The sequence below is a fragment of the Coffea arabica genome, chromosome 8e, assembly GCF_036785885.1.
Source record: "Coffea arabica cultivar ET-39 chromosome 8e, Coffea Arabica ET-39 HiFi, whole genome shotgun sequence".
NCBI classification, from domain to species: Eukaryota; Viridiplantae; Streptophyta; class Magnoliopsida; order Gentianales; family Rubiaceae; genus Coffea; species Coffea arabica.
Genome location: NC_092324.1, coordinates 37,383,609 through 37,392,485, shown reverse-complemented (window position 1 = coordinate 37,392,485; position 8,877 = coordinate 37,383,609). Strand labels below are relative to the sequence as shown.

Genomic DNA, 8,877 nt, shown 5'->3' with positions numbered 1-8,877 from the left:
ATAAGGGACTATGGATCGAATTATGTAAAATTTGATTTGACAATTTTGTCCCTAAAAAATAATCATATGCAAGGCACGTGATGGATTCCGATAAAAAACTAGTTGGAAATCTAGATAGGAACCAAATTTGACCAATGCGAATTTGCAAGCGATGAAAAATTACACTTTTAAAAATAGGGGATGAACAAAATTATTTTCAAAATGTGAGAGACGTTTTGAACGATTTTTTCAATTAAAAATTGCTAGACATTTTGTAAAAGATGTTGCGCCCCATTTTTTGAAAATAAAATCATGTGTTTTAAACATGAATTTTTGATTAATTTTGAGTGAATTGAAAAAATGAGTTTTTGATTTTATAAAATAAATAAAGAAAAAGGGCCTAAAATGGGACATGTAAAGTGTGACGATTTTGACCCAAAATAATAGTCTAAAAAGAGTTTTTAAGAAAAAATAGAAGTCGCCATTTGGTATTGAATTTAGGTGTACCAAGTCACCCGAAGTATTTGTAAATAAATAAATAAAAATAAAATCCATTTTAGACGACTCCAAATTTTTGAAAATAAGATAAGAGGGTTCGGGAGTCACAGTTGAAGAAAGGAAAGACAAAAATTTGATAGGGTCAAACTTAAGACACCCTTTCAACCTAATCAAGACTAGTTACGAGATTTAGTCGAAAATTTTCTTTATCTAACCTATAAAATTTATCACATTAAGATATTTTTATATGGATGCGAATCTAGACCTAGAGGTATCGGGAGGGTCGGAATGTCTTTTCAAAATTTAATTGGTGCAAATCACATTAATTATGATATCCAAAAATAATTCTTAGAAGAGGTCACGGATATGCAAAAGATAAGATTCAAAGAAAAGAAAATTATAATATATAAATATACATGATCTAAAAGACAGGAATGCAACATAACGGGTACGGAGGATTAACATTTGTGACTCAATTTTTCTTTTTATAGAGGGGATGATAGCGTGCTAAAACTAACAAGCCATACTCGTTCATATCCCATATTTGAAGTGTGAAAACTCGAGAAAAAGTATATGTATGCTATGAATTTCTTTTATTTTAATTATTTCGATATTAGAAATATTATAACAAAAATTATATAGTTGAATAAATATATGCCTAATCAATTTTCTTTAAAACCAAATGTGTGGGAATTTACTGGATCGATATAAGGGAAATTGTTTTTTTTTTATAAGGTACATACAAATTAAAACAAATGAAATATCGAGAGAATGTACGAAATAATAAAATTACGGACTCGTGGTAACCAAATGAACTAAAATGAAAATCCTAAAATAACCTTGGAATTTTTGGTTAAACTACCATGCAGCCAAAGAACTAACCATCAGGAATTTATAGGACAAACCGAGAGCTTGAGGAATTGAAATTGAATAGGGGTCGGCCAATTAGCTACCACACTAAACGGTGGAAAGGAAATGAGTAGAGTTTTGGCTGCTAGCTTGGGGCGGTGAATAACTCTCCTATGGACAGCTGTTGGAATGAACTTGTTACCAAAAGTTGCTGAGTAAGTAGTGACCGAATGAGAGTTGGAATGATCAGCACCGAATGAAGAGGTTTGAGTGGTCGGCTGAGTGAAGGAAATATGTTCATTTCTCTTCTTACCAATCCAGTATTAGAAACAAAACTGAGGGAGAGTTTCGGTCACACCCATGCATTTCCAAATACCACCGAGTGAGAGGAAATAGAGAGAGTGAGGAAAGAAAGCAAGAGTGAAAGAGAGTGAGAGCAAGACCGAGAGAAACTAAGACATATTTCTCTCATCTCCGTACACCATCAAAAGGGAGGAAAGGAAGCATTTCTGATTTTCTCTTGCTTCCAGTGCAACCGAAAGAGTGAGGAGGAGAGAGTTAGACAGTGTTAGCTGCATTCATCTCGCTTGTGACCTTAGAATCGTGAGCTAAGAGTGAGTACAAAGAGGTGAAACCAGTCTGCAACTCACGTATCAACTGCATCAGTGAGGGAACAGAGTGAGAGCTGGTGCAATCTGGAGGAACCGAAGCTTAAAAACTGGAGCAGTCTGCAACTGTTGAATCCTAAAGGAAAGGAGGTGAAAAAATTCTGTAATAAACCTTTACTTATTAAGTATAAGCGAATATATAAGTGGCATGTTAAGTTTAGCAAGGAAAATGAATTCTTGACCAAGGAAAATTCTGATTTGGGATTGAAAAGTTGTTGGACTGAAACTGGTAGGAACCGAAAGTTCATTGGTTAGAGTTGCAGCTTGTTAACAAGTGTAGAATGGAAAATAACGTTGGAAATTCATGTAACATATATATCTCAAGTATTATAAGAGGTTTAGCTGTAGAAACTTGTGAAAAGTTGGAGATTTGGTTTGGAACCGATGGAAGAACCTTGCTGGAATTTTCCAGCTTCATCCGAATGGAGGGAAATGGAAAAGTTTCAGCTGTCATTGCGAAGAATGACTCTAAAATTCTGTATTAATCTGTATGTTGTATAATATCTCGATTTTTTCATGCATGAAAGATTTGAGTAAAAAAAAATGATGGGTTTAGTGGAAGAAATTCTTGTCTTTTGCACTGATTACTGTTTAGAATTCAACCCTATGGCCGAGAGAGGATATAAACCTTGGTTCAGTTTTGTTCTTTGATTTTTTGGCTGAACCATATGCTGGAATTAAGTGTTATTTGCCTTGGTTTGTGTTGGACAGAATGTATACTCAGTGTTTAGTGTTTTAAGCAAGTAAAAGGTGGCAGTTTGTGGAAATTTTTGAAGTGGTATTGCTGGAAAATTGTCTTGCTTACCGAGAGAGTGAAGAATTGAAACTCTTATGATATTTCGAAAAAAATTCCAGGATGATTGGTTGTAATCTTGTATAAAACATCTTCTAACATCTTGACTCTATCATTCACGTTCATTTTAGTGAATTTGAGACCTGAAAAGCTAATGAAATCTGAGAGAACTTAAACAACAAATTGGATTGGAAATTGTTTTGGCCGAGAGAGAAGAAATGAAAAGTTTTCCAGTTCTACTCTTTAAGTTGTATTGAAAATGATATAATCTTAGTCTAAATACTTCACAAGACTTTAAATTTGGTGTATATGTATATATTCATCATTCTTAGTTAATAAACTTAATAAATCTCGAAGAGAAATGGAAGAAAGAATTGCTGGAATTTCACATCTTATTTAGTAAGCTAAGGAACTTGGTTTCTAGTGATTTAAAAAGCTTAAAACTTCTCTCCTTACATTTTAGAACTTTAGAACTTATGTTTGGGGTTGTACATAAAATTCCTAAACTTAAAAGTGTGAATCAAATCAAATGGGAGTTTTAAGAGTATTAGACTGCTTGGATTGGTTGAACTATGTTTAGGAAATTTTAAAACTCTAAATAAACCTATTAGGATTCACATTAAGAATACCTGAATGATTGTAGTTTTATTTTACCTCAGGAATTGAGAGTGATCAAGGGTTTAACCCAGAAAGCGAAGCTTAATTGACCTTTAACGGTGAGTGTTTTCCGAATTTATGTGTTAAACTGCTTATGTGTACCTAAGTGCAATTATATGGCGAATGTGCTTATTATGAAATATTGCTAAGTGATTCATTGTGAAGTGTTTTCAATTGTCCCTCGCCTTCTAAGTCGGGAGTGTATGTAACAGCCCCACCTCCCCACCTCTCGCCGGGACTCAGTCAGTCACAAGACCATGATCACATTAAACCAGAAAATTCCTCAAAAAAAATAAAACTTCACCAATTCATTCCAAACCAAGAAATAAACCACAATTTCCAACACTATAGCCACCATGAGGCATAAATTAAACATCATTAGGTGTAAGAGGAAGTGTAAGCACCACTTACCAAGTAAACAAGAGAGAGGAAGTTGTAGAACACCTTAGCTTCTCCAAAAAACTTCACCAAACAACTCACTAGCACCTAATGGAAGGATTTTATGGAGTAGAAACTAGTTCAAGCAAGTGTTTTGGATGATTTGAGCTAGAGAATTGCCAAACTTTGAAGAGGTTTTTCTTCCTTCTTTGCTAGAGAGAGAATCGGCCAAGAGGTTGAAGACAAGAATGAATTTTGTGTGATTTTTGAGATATTTAAGCAATTGGTCAAAAGTCAAGAAAATGAATAGTAAGTCATAAGCTATTTCCAATACAATGGTGACTCTTGTCACCTCCATTAAATGCATTTCTATCCTTTTGTTTCCTCTCACATCAATCACATCTCATTCTCTACTTATCTCTTAACACCCGATAAATTTCAACCAGTATCCGAAACTTAACCTAATTGGCCGAATTTTTCCGAACTTTTCGCACTAGTGGGTCCCACATCCATTATATATCCTTAAGTTTTCAAAAACTACCCAATGCTAGAAAAATCATCTAAAAACTATAATGACCCATAAAATCCACCAAGAAAATTTTTCTAAGCCAGAAAATACAGAAAACATGCAATTAAGGGGAAAAACCCTAGGAAAAATATTAGGGGATTACGGGTTCTCACAGTGTACTTTATCGCACTCGGCTTAGTTGAGCTTGAAGGTTGATAATTGATCAAGTGATATTGTAAGTGTGCATGACTGTAAGCCATGTGTGTACTTTATCACACTGGCTGAACTGGGCTCCAAAACCCTCTGTTCAACGGACTATTCAAGCCAGTAAAGGGTTTGGTCGGATAGGACGGTAGCTTTGGGTAAGTGTTTCGGTATACTCAAGTATTACCATGGAGTAGCAGATTACTGATATTGATATGGCCATCTAAGTGAGGGAAGTGTTTATTGTTTTGGAGGTTATAAGGAGGAGTTCGGCGGAATGTGTAGTGCATTGAAGTGGCTCTAATGCGAGCACCGTATCCTTTTAAAAGTGATTGTTCAGTGAAGTGAAGTGCTTCTTCAATTGATTAATGAAAGTGATTGTACAGTGAAATGTGCACTACTTGCTTAACTGTACTGATTTAAGTGCTTATTGATTGTTGCTTGCATGGAAACCTCACGGGCGTAAGCTCACCCTTTTAGTTTTGTTTTCCTTACAGGAGTCGGAGATTGAAGAGTGATTGGATTGAACTAGAAAATTATTTTGGGAAGATCCGTCATTCTGTGTATATAGTGTAGTCATGGTCTCTTTTGAGTTTTGAGACGGCTGAATCTTTTGTTTGAGTTGGTGTGATATTAAGAATGGATATTTAGAACAAGTATTTTGTTTCTTTTATTGGACAAATTTATGTTTCAAGTTTATTGGAGTTGTACTTAAGAGTGAATGTTTAGTTGTCCAATGGTAATGTTATCTCTGAAGTTAATGTGAGTGAGTGAGTCCTGGCGAGAGCCAGGCAGGCGATCTGCTAACTTCTAGGGTATGCCCTAGGAGAAGGTGGGGTCGTCACATGAAGAGTGACTCTCTTAACCTAATCAAGCAATGGACTAACCTATTTCTATTTTCCTAAATGGAATGTAAATCTAAATATCGTGTTTCACACACATAGGGATAAAGGAGATAATATATAGAGAAAATATCATGCAAGATGAGAAAATATTCTAAAAATGAAAAACATATATGAAATGCAATGAATGTCATATAAAGAATGTGAATTTAGCGCGAAAACGGCTTAAAAGATCTAGCATTGGACTAACCCACTTTTATAAACTCTCACTAGTGTTGGACTAGCGAGAAATCGGGGAGAAATACCATAACTAACGTTGGACTAGTGTGGTGACGTCATGCATTTATTATAACTAAATAAATCATATAAAATATAATTAAAACAAGCAAACACATAAGGCACATAGAACACATATCACATAAGTATAATATCTAGATGCAAAGACTCTAAAGAAAGCGAATAAAAACATAAGCACACAAGCAAAGAAACACACATAACGACCAAACTATTAGATTTGGGATCTTAACTACAATCTAAGGAAGGAATTAAAAATAATAATCTAACTATTACATTTATCTAACTAATTCATTTTTGGCAAAATTAAAACCTATCTATTACATAGACTAGTTAAATACATGTCCTTAGCATCTATCTATTACAACTTGGCATTTTAATGCCCTCCAAATAATCATAAAAAATTAAATATAATAAATGAAAATTAAAAGGAATGAAATGAGTAAATAAAAGAAAAGGCATTCAAATCATGCAATTACATATAAAACACATAGGAGCACATAAGAGAATTTAAAATAATAAAAGAAAATACCTCCCTTGAAGTAGTGGTTAAATGAGCTTGGATTTGTCCGATTTACATTCCAAAATCAACAAAATGATCAAGACACCAATTTAATTAACCAATAAAGAAAATAAAATATAAACATATGGCAAATTCACTTTATTATTATAAAGAAATAAAAATAACCATGAAATCTACCAAGTCAATCATTTAAATGAAGTATAATTAACAATAAAAGAAAATAAACAACTTACACTTAGGAAATCAAAAGCCGTCAGTAGGGCTGCAAACGAACAGAGTCGAGTCGAGTTTTGGGCTAATCGAACCGAGTCTCGACTAAATTTTACCAAGCTCGAACTCGAGCTCGAGCTCGACGAGCCGGCAATTTCAAGCTCGAGCTTGAAAAAAATAAAAAAAATAATTATTTTATTTTTTAAAAAATAAATAAAATAATATTTTTTAATAAATAATAAAAATATTAAGGATATATATGTAATTTTACTATTAAAATAAAAATATATATATACTTAAAATAAAAAATATATATATATACATAAAATAAAAAAATAAAAATATTATATATATATATGCTCGAGCTCGCGAGCCGGCTCGCGAGTACATAAAATAAAAAAATAAAATATTATATATATATATACTCGAGCTCGCGAGCTAATGAGCTTAATATTTTGAGCTCGAGTTTGAGCTCGATTTCGACTCGCGTTCGATTCGTTTGCAGTCCTAGCCGTCAGGGACCTAATTGTAAAAATTAAGAAGTTTTGGGGTCAAACTATAATTATTAAATCAAAGAAAAATAAAGTTTAGGGACCAAATTGTAATTAAATTAGGGACCTAATTGAAAGAAAATCAAAGTTTTTAGGGCCACAACAAAATTACTTAAAAGGCCGAGGATTGATTTGCAATTCTTGTTACTAGGTTTCTTAAGAAAAATGGGCCACTGGGCCATTTACTTCTTCTTTGGGCCAAAAATCATCTTGGCCCAACCGAAATCCAAAGGAAAAAGAGCTGGCCAGTCCATCCTTTTTACCAATTAAGTCCAACCGAAATGCATGGGTTTTGTCCCTTCAAGTCCATGTCAAACCCAACAAAATAAACTAAACTTTCTATCAAAAACCCAAACAAATAACCGACAATCCAAAACCCTACTTATTTTTACTAAAACCCAACAAGATAATAAATCAACTAAATATTATTAAACCCTAAGTATGTCCTAAAGTCCAGAATTATTGTGACAGCCCCACCTCACCCTAAGGTGAACCAAAGGGTTCGGCGGACCGCCTGCCCAACTCTCGCCGGGACTCAGTCAAAAACCCAAACAAATAACCGACAATCCAAAACCCTACTTATTTTTACTAAAACCCAACAAGATAATAAATCAACTAAATATTATTAAACCCTAAGTATGTCCTAAAGTCCAGAATTATTGTGACAGCCCCACCTCACCCTAAGGTGAACTGAAGGGTTCGGCGGACCGCCTGCCCAACTCTCGCCGGGACTCAGTCATACCTCCATCAAAACCGGAATAAAACTACAAGAATCAAAACAAAATGGAAGGGCCGCCGCCATGCAGGATCCAACCAAGTACAAGTACACTTTGTTTGTCAAGAAAGAATGTACATTCCCGAATACATATGTTACATAAACATGAGGAAACATTGTATTAAAATACATTTAGGGTTTCCAAGCTGTCGAGGAGCTATACCAAAAGAACAAAAGAATTTCTAACTAACTCAACTCATTCCTCAAAACATTAAAGTTCCAAAAGATGGTTCCCTGTAAGGAAAATAAGGATAACGGAACGGGGTGAGCTAAAAGCTCAATGAGGTACCGACAGTATAAACAGTAGAATCAGTAGAATTCATGAGAAAGCACTTTGGAGGCACATATTCACATCAAATACGAGAAATGAATGAACATCACAATGTAAAGGATACAGGTGGCTCTCAGGAACCAAATCCCCGTTGCTATACTTGATCCAACCTCGTTGACCCTCCGTCAACGTTCAAATAAAGGAATCAGTCCAGTAAAACAACACTTTAACACCAAAATCCCGTTCACCAAACATACCCCTTACCGGACCCGAACGCCAAACAGGAACAGGAATGGTAATACTCGAGTATACCGGAATCAAGAGTCTCAATACCCAAAGATTTCCCAGGAACAGGTACCCATGGATTGTCAATTATCTCGACCAAACCCTTACTGGCTCGATTTAATTAACTCCCCATGAGGTTGAACTCAAGTTTAACAGGAAGATCGTTAGACCCACTTCTAAACGATCTCATAACAAGTGCAAGTAACAAGTTCAAGTACATAATAAGTACAAGTAATAGATTCCAGTTCGTTCAGTACAGACAAGAGAATGAGTGTGATAAAGTACACCCTCGTCTCATACAAGATAGACAGTCAGGAAAGACATTCAAATAGCGATTTGCAAGTATAGAAAACTAGTTTAGCAATAATTCAGGGGGGTGGTGCACTCACCAGTTAAAGCAAGGATACGTCAAAAGTTTTAACCAAGGTAGGGCTCTAATCACCAAGGTAAACAATTATGGTTCCCACAGTCACAAATCCAGGAAATGGAATGCATAAATGAGGCTCGACTACATGTCGTACGCCTTTTCAGGTTAAGTACTAGTACAAAAGAATAAAATATGACTTTTGAGCAAAAAGGATAACAGTTGGTC

At 34.8% G+C, this 8,877-nt stretch overlaps 1 long non-coding RNA gene across 1 annotated transcript; it reads left to right on the top strand.

Annotated features, from left to right (window-relative positions):
* The first annotated feature begins 1,573 nt into the window (after positions 1–1,573).
* Positions 1,574–5,300, top strand: LOC140012857 (uncharacterized). Its single transcript, XR_011819814.1, has 3 exons — positions 1,574–2,084; positions 3,447–3,503; positions 5,032–5,300. It is a non-coding gene; the product is annotated as an uncharacterized lncRNA (long non-coding RNA).
* Positions 5,301–8,877: the final 3,577 nt, after the last annotated feature.